At 39.3% G+C, this 13523-nt stretch overlaps 1 pseudogene; it reads right to left on the bottom strand.

Moving 5' to 3' along the window:
- Window positions 1–8971: 8971 nt before the first annotated feature.
- LOC114492140 lies at window positions 8972–9785 on the bottom strand (annotated as a pseudogene).
- Window positions 9786–13523: the final 3738 nt, after the last annotated feature.

Below are 13523 nucleotides of genomic sequence, written 5' to 3'. Positions count from 1 at the left end.
CAGGAGTAACAGGTATGGTGCTGTGCCTTTCAGTGGTCAAATGCCTGTCCCATTTTGTGATGTCTAGAATCCTGTTGAACCATGAGATTAATAGCCCCATGACAAGTGGATCATTTAAAGTGTTAAGCATCAGTGATAAGCCAACCGTCTGATGACTGGAACATGGGAATAGCTCATAGGGGGAAAAAAGCACCCTCTGTCACAGGCCAGTAGCCATCCAGTGGGTATGTAGATCACTCGGTTTTAGCAATGTTAGTTCCTTCGCATGTTCACCAGGCTGCCTCGGGGAAGGAAAACACAAAAGGCAGCAATCAGACTACTGTTCAAAGTGTCGGTCGCCTAATTCAAGATATAAAGACAGGTGAAATAGCTTTAGTAATTATTGTTGCAGGGGAAATTCCCAGACTTTTATGAAGTTCCTCTATCACTTACTCATAGAAATGAACCCGAGAAGGTATCATCTTCTCTATTTTCCTCTCTGCCATTTCTGAAGAATTGAGCTCCAGTTCTTCAAGATCAGTGGTTCCACAATCTCAGCACCAGCAATACCGGCATAAAAAAGTGTGTGTCACAACCCACCCCACACCTCCTGAGCTAAAGACTCCAGGGTGGACTCAGCAACCTGCTCTTTAACAGCCCTCCAGGTGAGTCTGAAACATACTACAATTCAGGAACCATGGTTCAAGAGTTGATCCCCTGGTGGAGAGCAACATCCTGTCCATTGTCCAGTTATTGGTAAACTCTAATATAAAAGTATACCAGAAAAGTGATTCTTGGAAATATAGTTCCTTGCTTGAAACAGGAACACTTGTGAGTCAAGATTAGAATAGAGAAGCCAGTCCCTACTGAAAAAAGAAATATACAGCAGTTGGTAAAAGTAGGTTTACAGTTGTGAATAAACACGGGTTTATTTTTGTATTACTATTTATTTATATTACAGCTGTAAACCTGCTTTTTGCTCGCCCCTGCATGGACCGATGGGGTGGAAGACTGCTTTAGTAACTAACAAACTATCCAGCTGCTCTTGTAAGAGACCCATCAACAATATTGGCTCGATACTCAGGAATCATCTCGCTAGTAATCATCAGAGGTGAATGTTCCATCTCAGGGTTTTAGGCACCCAAGTTACTTATATCTTGTGGATATGGCCTTGCCCTGAAAGAAACATGGACGTTTGCACTTGTATTGGTTGGCAAGAACTTAGGTGGGCACTCTAGTTGAAAAAAGGCAGGGCAGGGCAGTGCTGGGAATCATAGTCCATGAACGATCCATCAGTGGATTATAATGAAAATAAAGGCTTAGTAATGGGTTTAGGCAGATAAAAGGCAGTTCCATCTAAGGTTTTTAAAAACCAAATGACTTATACTAGTATACTGTTAGATTCCATGTAAATGATTAAAATTAGGGGCTTAGTTGAATAGTATTTGATATACCCATATGAGGGAACCAAATGCAGATATTAAACAATGTTTACAAACACTTTTTATGATATAATACATAGCAATATGTTAAGCAAAAGATGGTGAGTGTGCATACATTCATGAATATAGAATAATCCAAACTATCCAAAAAATATGCAAAAAGGAACAAGGGAATGAATTCTATTACTTGCTTCTCAAAATATATTTTTGAGCTCCTATGCACCAAAAACTGTGGTTATGTTTGAAGACATAATAATCAACCAGAAAAAACTGTAGCTGCACAGGGAGTAAGATGTCAGTTGACAACGGTGGGGGAGAAACAAAAGCCTTTGAAACAAAAGCCCAGGTGGACAGGTTAAAGGTGATTCTTCATGATTCTTTATTTCTTTTCCAATCTTTTGTATTTTTCACATTTTCTGTTATAAGCATGCCTCACTTTTATAGTCAATAACATAGTAAATGATTTTTCCCTTACAAAAGGAAAAATGCAAATAGAGTTCCATAAAATTTAACTACTATATTAAAGAATGAGAGAGAAAAATGAAGATTATAGGAGAGAAACTTTTAAACAAACACCTAAAATTACTTCTAAGACGTGGCCTTGAGCCAATATAGGCTTACCAAAGGCTTTTTCACCTTATGTATCTACAGTCTTAAATAATCATAACGGAGCATGTGGTCAGGCCTCTCAAAACTCATTCTGAAAATCAGAAAAAGATGTGCTCATGTTCTTAACGTTGTATCTATTCAAAGAGAGACAAATAAATGACTTCTCCAAAAGGAATCTTTAAGCATAAGTGGGCTTAACATAGCAAGGCCCTCACTTAGAAGTCAAATTATTGTATTTTTGTTTCCTGGCTAGCTAGTTGTTTTCATCACTGCTGTTGCTAATTTGTGTGAACCTTGACAACTTTGAGCTTAAATATTTCTATCTAAAAAGAAAATGAATAAAAGAGAAATTCTCAGACTTGTGAATGCTCTAAAATCAGTCAAGATGGTGTATAAAGATTTAAGTCTGTTACCCAGAAAATAATGAAATAACCTATTTTTCAATAATTTATAATGATTGATTTAATATTTAAATTAAAAAAATGAATAGTTAGAACTGATTCCACACTTTATTAACTCAATTCCATGTTCTATCAGTTTGTTCTCCCATGTAATAGGCTTAAAGAATTTCTTACCCTAACTTTTTAATAAAGCCAAAACATTACTAAGGAATACAATTCTGCTACTCAAATAAGATACTAAAAACTGCATCTAAATTACAAAGCCACATAGTCAAGTCAAAAAATAATAATAATTGGAAAGGAAATCATCTGAATATCTTAAGTAGTAGCGAGCACATTAGAGTTTTTGCTGAGAAACCTTGGGTGTAGGTTGACTGAGCTTGCCTGCGCATTTTCTCACCTGGGGTTCCATTTAATTCACTCAGATAGATGCTGTTGGAGTCGTCTGGAGTGAGCATCCAGGAAGACACACAATTATCTCGCTGAGCACTGGTGCTGTGTATTAACCGAAATCTAATTTGAAGCTCCAAATCAAAAAATCTACATGCGGTCACTTCATTTGGCTTGAGCTTCTAACAGAATGGTAGCCAAGTACCAGGAGTGACAGGGTATATCAAGTGTGTTGGGGTGGGGGGAGCAGAAACAACCAGAGTAGACAGAGCTGCAAAAAATATTTTCAAGTTTCCATATCCTGCTGATTAAAAGGTCACAGAGACCACCAGATTTCAGGAGGGCAGAGAAACAGACTCCACCTGCTTTAAGCACATGGTTGCAGCTGTCTTTAGGAAATACGATCTGCCACCATGTACAAGGGACTAGCCTCACAGGAGGCACTTTCCCAGTTTTGGCAGGACGGAACATATCTACACGTTTATTTTCTCCTTCTGATTACAGTTTCCTGGAGCTCAGCTCATCATTCTCATGGTAGCTGAAACATCTAGTGCAGGGATGAGTACATATGCATGCTCATTTCTGGTATTGAACTGGAGAACGATACCTCACCGTCAACTGGAATGATGAAGGTGATTAATGATTTTGCACGAAGCTAACAAATCATCTGATCTTATGACCACAGTGACCCTAAGAGGTGACTAGAATCAAAATGATAGTCTCTCTAATCAGTAAAATGTTATTAAACTGGGGTTGAGTCTGCTATTTCTTGACAAAGAAACATTGGTTGTCCTTTGGGAAAATTATAAAGTTCACATAATATAAGAAGTAAAATATCTTTAAGTCAACCTTAGGTAAATACTGCTCAGATACTCAATTAATTCAGAAAATAAATAGATGTGCCCATACTCTGAACCACCTTAACTTTGTTGTTGCTAGATGTTATGCATCAGATGTTAGTAAGGGTAGGATAAGGTCACTGATATTATAAGCAAGATGGAGATCATTGGCCATCTATTTTAACAGAATTATTTGAATAAAATCCTGATCAAAGGGTGAGCAAGGTAAAGAGGTATAAAAGTAGAAACAATAATTCAAGTCTTTTTCCAATTTCCCATGAAGGGGAGTAGGGAAATGAGGGAAGAGATGAAGAGGGAAGTAGGGTAAAGAAGACTTTTTTTTTGGCTTGGTGATATTAGGTGTGTTTCCATCCTACTGGGATTAATCCAGAGAAGAAGCTGATGGTGGAAGTTAGAAAGAAGATAAGTTCCAGGGCAAAGTTCCTGAGAAATATGGAAGAAATTCTACCCAGTAAACAAGAAGGGGACAGGTCTTGAGATCATGCAGGGATATTTACTGTGTTATGAGAATTAAGTATGTGGACTCATGAGTAGCTCAGAGGATGGGCATTCTCCTTTGATTATATCTACCTTCTCAATGAAGCCAGGTCATTATATAGGTTGGAGAGACAGAGTAATAGTTTTCTCCAAGAAGAGGAAAACACAAATTCAGGAAATTAGCATAAAATCTGTATGGTGGCAGTCAGCTGTTGATCAAGACACTTTTCTCTTTTTTTCCTCTTCTTCCTAATCACAGAGCTACACTCTGTTTTTCAGACTGTCTTTTAAAAGATGTTAGCTGTAAACTGAGCTCTATTTAAAGGCACATGAGCAAAAAGAACATGTGCTATTTTCAAACAAGACATCTAAGAAAGAAAGGTCCTCTACCTATATCCCCTCCATTGTTTTCTGCAACCTGGGTGCAGGCAATGACTAAGTAAACCTCTGGGGACAGCAAAGCAGGATGGAGAAAGTTCCTTCCCCTGGGTCACCAGTAAAAGACTGTTATCCCTTGACCTGACCAGAAGATTCACCTTGGTCTGTCATGTCAATGAGCTTTGGGGTCTATTTTTCCCTCAACTTATCCTACTTAACACGTTGGATTGGCTGTCATTGTTGAGGGCACCTTTGGTGTTTGTGATCATAACTTTAAAATGAGTTTACCCTGATTGTACGGCAGTATGATTTTCCCAAGAATCTTAAAGCAGAGGATAACTAGACAATAAGGAATTCCAGTGGTTGAAAAACTGTTAAATTGGGAGTACTGGAGAAAGTAGATAGGATTAATAAACTGTAATAGTCATGGATTGAGATTTTATTGATTGCAAGGTCTAGAGTAGAATCATAGGATTAAGTAGCTAGATGAGGTACAGGTTAATATTTACTGTCAAAGTCCAGGAGGTGATAGAACTGAAATCTCTTCACTTGGATAAAAGAAAGAACAAATGGAAATACTGCAAGGATGAGTAGAGGCACTCAGTCTTTCTGATGCCCAATTGGATTTGAAGTGTGATCAGACACAAACATTAATCTTCATTCTCCTTGTCAGTCTCCCATCCCATAGCCATTTCCCTCGCAGGACATCTTCAATTTGGTGATTCAGAAGGAAATATCATCGGCTCTCTCTTCAGAGCTGCTCCATTTGCACTTGGCTCCCATTGTTCTTAGTGATTTTGCTGAAAAGATCTAAACTGTCAGATCATAACAGAAACGCACGACAATGCAGTCAGAGAATACTGTTTTTCTTCCCCTGCAAAATAAAACCTTTATTTTGCATTTGCATTTTCCTGAGTCTGTTTGCTGTAAAAACCTGCAGCTAAACACAAAGCCAGCCTGTTGCTTCTCCCTGAGAGCATTAATTGTCTCCAATCATTGTTAGGGCACCTGTTTCACATCTTGACAAGTGCACTTATCTTCTTTTTTCTCTTCATATTGCTCTGGTAAAAATAATGAATAAATTACAGGGGGATGACATATGTGTTGATAATCAAGATGAAACTCAAATGAAGTGGAAGAGGCTGTATTTCTTTGCAGAGTTGTAAATTGCTTTTTTTTTCCTTGTGTATTGACATGCCTGACTTAGAAACCAAAAATATCGCCACATGGGAAAATTAACAGAATTGCTCAAACAGAAATTATTTGTCACTGATAAGATGTATAAACAAATTTGCTTTTTGATATCATGTATCATATTTGCTCACAATCTGGATACCCCATGAAAGAGTATCTAGATCCTTGTAATTCTAAGGAGCTTAGATGGTAGTGTATCTAATAGAGTAGTCTCCCCTTATCTGTGGTTTTACTTTCTTCAGTTACAGTTACTCATGGCCAACTGTGGTCTGAAAATATTTAATGGAAAATTCCTCAAATAAACAATTTGTAAGTTTTACACCATGTGTCATTCTGAACAGTGTGATAAAAATCTTACTCTGGCCCTGGCTGGCATAGCTCAGTGGATTGAGTGTGGGCTGCGAACCAGGCATCGCAGGTTCGATTCCCAATCAGGGCACATGCCTAGGTCGCAGGCCATGGTCCCCAGCAACCTCACAGTCATGTCTCTCTCTGTCTCTCTCTCTCTCTCTCTCTCCCCCTTCCCTCTCTAAAAAATAAATTAAAATCTTAAAAAAAATCTCACTCTGTCCTACTTCATTCTGCCAGAGACGTGAGTCATCCCTCTGTCCAGAGTGTCCACACCGTATATGCTACCCACCCATTAATTGCTTAGCAGCCATCTAGATTATTCAGATTGACTCCCAAAGTATCACAGTGCTCACTCTCCAATAATACTTGCTTTACTTAATAATGCATGTCTATATTATTTTTATAACTGTCCTGTTTTATTATTAGTCATTATTTTCAATTTCTTACTGTACCTAATTTAGAAATTAAACTTTATCACAAGCATGTGTATATAGAAAACAACATATCTAGGCAGAGAGTTTGGTACTATCCTCAGTTTCAGGCGTCTGCTGAAGATCATGGAAGCTATCCCTCATTAGTAAGTGAGGACCACTGTACATCACAGCTGCATTTGAAAACAATTGTTAAATCTCAGATGAAATTTGCAAATGTCCAGTTGAAGAGAGAAAACTTTAGTTAATTCCAAAGATATAAACACCTGAGAGAAAAAGGTCCACATTGGGTGTCAGGAAACTTCAGTTCCATCTCCAAAACATCCCCTTCAACTTCCCAATGAAACTGTCCATTTTCGATATTGTAGGCTCTGCAATCACCATACTCAGGAATCCCATCAGTATAAAACAGAAATCTGAATAGACTATCAGAGGTCACCGATGCTAGCCCAAGTGACTAAGTCTTGCAGAAGAATTTCTATTTTTTTCCATTGTGTTTGAGAGGACACACTCTGACTGGTTTGATACAATGCCTAACACTTCTAATTTTCTAATGCCTGAATACTGTCATCAATCTGGAGTTTACAGGTGTTCAGTTTGTAGAGACCTGGACTAGATGAACACTTTGTGCCCTTAGAGTTCAAAATTCCATGTCTATTGTTTCCATTTGTTTTTAGACTGCAAATATCCTGATCATTTTCACTTCTCCACCACGTCTAACTATGAAACCAGAGAAAGACGTTCAGAACCTACAGGGTCTACATGATTCATTCTAGAAAGTTTGAATTTGCTGGGAATTTATTCCCTAATTATGAAAAAAAATAAAACAATACATATGGCGAATTCCAGAAGGGACAATTCTATTTACATATGAAAGCAGAACAAACCTATGGCATGTGTACTTTGTATGGACTCGCTCTGTATGGTAACCTTTGCCAAGTGTCCTACAAATCTTTACAGATACTCTAAGGAAAAATAAACTGTAGCCATGTACCTGCACTTTCACATCAATGCGCATGAAAATTTGCTTTATCAGTGGAGTTGCATGAGACAGCCAAGTTAACTATAAAGAGTTAGAGTTTCAATTTGCATATGCAAATATGTGTTAAAGGTTAGAGTTGCCTGGCATGGAAAAAATATGTCCCTGTAGACTTGAATTTGAGAAAGAAATTTCTAAAGTAGCAAATGGTGGGGAGTGTAAATGCAGACAATTGTACTTGAACAACAGTAAAATACTTTTTAAATTATTTTTAATTTTTTTTAAAAAAGTAGTAAATAGGAGCAACGATAGTAATGAAAAAATGTCTCCTTTCATAGAAAATTGACATATCTGGTATGTGGAAAATTGCCACTTCGTAAATACATTATGCAGTCTGCACCATATGGGCCGTTTTGCTACAACTATTAAGATGCAATTAAGTAAAGATTTGACATGAAGGAATGAATGCAATCACTGACCCAAAACATACATTGAATCTTATTTTTGAATTTATATGAAAATTTGGTTTTACTTTTTAATGTAAAGTTATCTTTCTTTGTAAATATGAAAATACTAGATTAACTCAGATGTGAAAATGTTTTTATACATTTTGTATTAGATTACTTAAAAGTTCCAAATTTAATTATTTCAGAAGTAAATTTGTTTTGGAATAATGTTTTCTCCTTAAGCGAATTTCTGTTTCTTCATTTAATATTTAAGAATGTATCATTTTATTATTAGATGTACACTTTATTAATATATTATCAAAGATAGTATATTAAAATAAAATATAATGAATTTTTATTCTGAGTATTTTTAGCAAAATATTTAATCTAGTTATTGTTATGTCGCATTGCTTGTGGAATCTTAAAATAATTATTTCAAAGTATCTGGACTGTATGACAATTTACATCACTAGTGCCATTTATAGCATGTCACACTCCTGGAAGCACAGTCTGAGTTTACTGCTCAAGAAGTTTATTAGGAAGCAGTATGGAGATCATCACTAAGGAAGGAAGAGGAGGAAGCAGGATAGGGTAGAGAGAGAAAATCCAATGGCCTCCCCCAACCCAGTGAGAAGATCAGGAGCTGAAATGTTTCTTCACGGCCATCCTACATGAATCCAAACTGGCCAGCTCTTTTTTGTTCTGCCTTTAGCATATATGAACTATAGGCTTCTGGAAGGAGAGGGTGGCCTTGCAAGTCTCTGGAGGCTATCCCAAATGAGCTGAAAGTTGAATACATTTTGCTGACCATACTCCCAGCAGCTGGGGCAACAAGAGCTGATCAGAGGCTCTCCATGGTTTGTTTTGGTTTTTAGTTTGTTTGTTTTTGTTTACTTGTTTTGGGATGTGTACACAGGGTGCTTTATTCTCCAGAGTGATACATGCTGTGATGGGTTGGGCTTGGGCCATCGGCCCCATATGTACAGGGGTGAACAAAGTGGGTCTCTGAGAAGAAGTCTGATTTGCCTTGATGAGGAAAGGGAGATGGGGAGGATGGAGATGGGCATTACAACCAGGGATGTGTTCAGTCCTGTGCTGGTTCCAGCCTGGAAAGCTGGCAGGTAAGGCACCTCTCAAGATGGTCACTTCCAGGCAGGGGATGTCTGTCCGCCAGGCTTGGGGAACCTTCTGTACCATGTCTTGCCATCTGGCATCTGATATCGCCCAAGCCCAGGCAGGAGCTCCTGGCGTAGGCAGGCTTGCTCCAGCCACTGTCCTTTTCACCAGCTGTACATATTCTGGGTCCATGGGAATAGAGCGGTGGTTGCTCAATGCTGTAGCTCCCTCCTCATCTTCATCATCACTCTGAAAGGGTGGGTCTGGCAAATGAAGCCCCAGGGCCTGGACCTGATCCTGAACATCAACGACTATATTTTCTCCATCCCCCACTGGTGTCAGCTCCACCTCCTCTGGTTCAGGATCTTGGCTCAGGGGCTGGTAGGAGTAGCCAACTGGGCCTGTCCCGGTTTCCTTTTGTTCTTCCTCAGGCCCTTCACTGCTCCAATCCCCAGTGCCTTCTGTAAGGCCCTGGTTCCTCAGTCTGATTGGGGAAGGTGCCCTCAGGGCCCATGGTGTCCCCCCTAGAACTGTTGTCATTGGACAGGGACTTCAGTCCCCTCTTCATGTCTACTGCAGCCCACCTCTTGTGCTGCTCTAATCCACCCATATACCAGACTCAAGACACAGTCATAGAGTCACAATAATTGATGAAGATATGGGTGATAAATGATACAAGATGTTGACTGACAGAATTTGAGTCCCATGTCCCTTGAGGTCATTCACACATGCACATGGGATATGACAAATAAATAAGTTCCTACCCTAGGTACACCAACAATCTAGTAGTTTATACAGGCGTGGAAACACAAAATAAAACTATAGCGTGAAAATTAATTGAAAAGGTGTGCTGTTAGTGGAAAGAATGCCTAAGGCTCAGGGGTTGGAGGGCTGGACTTGCTTGCTTAGTGGAATTCGTGGAAAGTTTGCTTTATAGGGTAGATTTTATGTCATTAGTGTCTGTAAGGAACAGAAAACTTTGCATTCGACCTTTTTATTGTAAACGAGAAGCAAAAGCCAACAAGAATGGAAGATGGAAAACGTTTAGAAGAACGGGCTAAAAGCGCTAACCTCAGAAATAAAACCCTGCTTAATGAGCTCAATGAGGCTGCTGAGGTTTTTGCTTTTTCACTGTTACATCTCTAACAATGAAAGGGATTCCTAGAGCCTCACACACAGGTCAGTAACTATTTGTACAATAAAGGTCTCCTTGCAGGTAAGGGCTCCCCTAACAATAGTCCTGCAAGGTCCTAACAACCTCCTTATAGAATCAGTGTCTGGGTTAACTGCTGTAACAGCGAGATCTGACACTGCAAAGGTTTCGAAAAATTTGGTTTTTTCCCTTCTATACAGGAGAAAAAGTTGGCAGTCCAGAGCTGGTGCTGCGCTGCCGCCCTCCTCAACACGAAGATCTCATCTCTGGGTTCAAGGCGGCTGCGCCTGCTCTTGCCATTTCCCTGTAAGTGAAGGAAGAAAGGGTGCGGTGCAAGCACTTCCTTCCTGAAGTGTTTGCACCAGGCTTTGAGCACATCACCACACCCCTCCGGTCACACTCCCTGGCCAGGACTTCGCTCCTGGCTTCCCTTCTGTAGAAGGGGGACTGGGAAATGTGTTTTCGAGCTGGGCGATCATGCCCTCCAGCTCACGCTAACTGGAACTGTGCAGGGCGGATACTGGGAGAAAATATTGAACTTTGAATTCCAAGGTAATCTCATACATTAGATAGTTTCTTCTTTTTGTTTTATTCCAAGCTTTTTTTTTTTTCTGCACTGACTAGGCTAGTGTCTCCTTCTCAATCCCTTCACTGAAATTTTTCTCTACATTAAAGGTTGGAAGTTTCTAGAATGAGGTCTTTGGCCCTCCTCTCTCTAGCATATCAATATATAATTTATGCTGAAAAGGTGTGAAAGGTGTGGGATAATTCCCACAGTGTCACGCACCACCTTATTGACTAGTCTCAGACGCATAGTGTGTCTGTAAATATTCTCTTTACCCAGGACCTGTTCTCTTTTCCTGCTGCTTGGACCTCTCCCTAAACATCCAACCGCCAACTCAACATCCCCAATTCAACGTTTAATAGTTATTTAGAACCTAACTTGGTCAAAATATAATTATGGATTCCTACCCCTCTAAAAACCTGCTCCTAACTCCCCATATTTTTTTCAAGCTGAGTAAACTGCATCCTACACACCCAGTTGCTCAGATTAATAAATTAAGATCATTCTTGATCCTTGTCTTTCCAATCCAATAACCCAAACATTAATTTAAAAAAAATAAACAGCTTTATCTCTAAATTATACCCTGAATCTGAGCATTTGTTATCTCTATTGCCTCAACTCCAATCTAAGTCACCATCACTTCTAACCTATAAATAATCCGTCTTTGCTGAGGCTCTCATTTCTAGTTCCCCTTACTGGCTATACACCCTCCACATAGCAGCCAAAGTAATCTTTTTAAAGTTTAAATCAGGCCATTGTCCTCTTTTATTTGAAAAACTCTAATAGCTTCCCATTGCACTTTGAATAAAATCTACATATATCTCTCTCCATTGCCCAAATCAGTAGTGATATTCAAAATATTTATCACCGGGGCACAGCATGAATACTGATGAGCAGACTATACCCAGGTCGGAGCTGACGCAAGGCCCTGGAGGCTGGCTACTCTAGATCTCACCTGCCTGTTTGTTACAGAGTCTTCACGAGAACCATGGGATCCCAGCAATGGGCTGAAGCCACTAAAGCAGGTATTCTGAGAGCTTCACTCGTTGCCTATTTATCAAGCAATAAAGAAATAGTTCAATGTTTTAACAACTGGAACTTCTCAGTGTGTACCAGTGAACAGTAGCCCCATGTGTGAAATTCCCTGAGGCTGGTGATCAATATATATCTCCCTCTTCAATTTCCCCTGTACCCATACTACCCCTTGTTCAACCAATGCATCTGTACTGGCATTTCCCCTGTCTCTTGAACATATGAAGTTTCTTCCAGTATCAAAGCTTTCCATTTTCCATTCCCCTGTTTCAAACAATCTTTCCCTGTATCTTCATATGCCTGTTTCCTTCGCATCATTCCGACCTCCAATCACATGTCACCTCTTCAGAGAGCACTTCTCAGACCACATTAGCTATGATGTTTCTATGTCACTTTCCTCTTTATAGCATTTATCAGCATCTTATTTCCTTGCATATTTATGCCCTAACAGAAGCTCATGATTTATATTTCCCCTATAGCAGGTATGTATTTAATGACTGACTTTTTTTTAAGATTTTATTTATTTATTTTTTAGACAGAGAGGAAGGTGGGGGAGAAAGAGAGGGGGGGAAACATCAATGTGTGGTTGCTTCTTGTATACCCTCTACTGGGGACCCAGCCTGCAACCCAGGTATATACCCTGACTGGGAATCGAACCAGCGACCCTTTGGTTCACAGGCCAGCACTCAATCCACTGAGCCACACCAGCCAGGGCTAATGATTGCCTTTCTCAATACTCTTTTTCTACTCTACAAATATCCTTTGCTAATTTTCAAATCCAGGTTATTTGGTGTCACATATTAATCAGGAATAAATGCTTGCACAATAGATGTTGATGTCAAAACACCTCTTCATTTTCTAACACTACTTCTTATGTTTCACTATTAGTCTCATCTCTTCCATTTTCTTGATCTTTTCCACCAAACCAACAAGTTTCTCAAACTCTGTGTTGAAAACCAGCTATTCCTTGACTAATTAGAAGAGGTGAGACAATATACCATAGTCTATTCTCAACCTAAAGTTTTGGTTTTTTTAATCATTTATTTATTTAGGAAAATTTTATTGAACTCTGCTTGGAGCCAGTACTCTGCTAGGTGACAGAGACCCAGAGATGAATTAAGAAATAGTCTTTGCCCTGAAGAGACTCACCGTGCAGTGGACGTAAACGTGGCCAGCTGCATGTGGAAACAGACATGGCCAGTTCCAGGGTCCAAGCATGCATGTAGGACACCAGGAAAGTCACCAGGAGCAGCAAGGAGTGAATGTTTTCAATAATGACTCATTGATTCTCACAGGTCAGGGGTCAGCCCAAGTACAGGGGATGGCAAGCCAGAATAACATGCCCCTTGAAAACTTTCCTAGAATTGGGCAGAATTGTAACTGGAGCCTTGCAATGTTTTCTCCCAAGCTCTCAATGATTCTTTTGTTAGAATAAAAAAAATAAAATATGAAGCTCTGCAAAATGAAACTACACATTTCTAAGGGTTGCTGATTTAAACTCTAAAGGCATTCCTTTTTACGGTCAGTTCTGTGAGAGGAGTTCGATGCTGTAATTTGGGATTTTGCCTTGCATATCTATTTCTATCTCTTCTTCTGTCATAAATATGTTTACTCACCCCTTGTTACCACCATCAAATCCAATAGTATAATTTGAACGACATATATTCTTTAATATTGCAAAGACAAAGCATAGAATGAACTCAATTCCCCTGACTCCAAT

The sequence above is a fragment of the Phyllostomus discolor genome, chromosome 1 (assembly GCF_004126475.2).
Source record: "Phyllostomus discolor isolate MPI-MPIP mPhyDis1 chromosome 1, mPhyDis1.pri.v3, whole genome shotgun sequence".
Lineage (NCBI taxonomy): Eukaryota > Metazoa > Chordata > Mammalia > Chiroptera > Phyllostomidae > Phyllostomus > Phyllostomus discolor.
The sequence above is the reverse complement of the archived record's forward strand: the minus strand, read 5'-3'. Positions and strand labels throughout refer to the sequence as shown.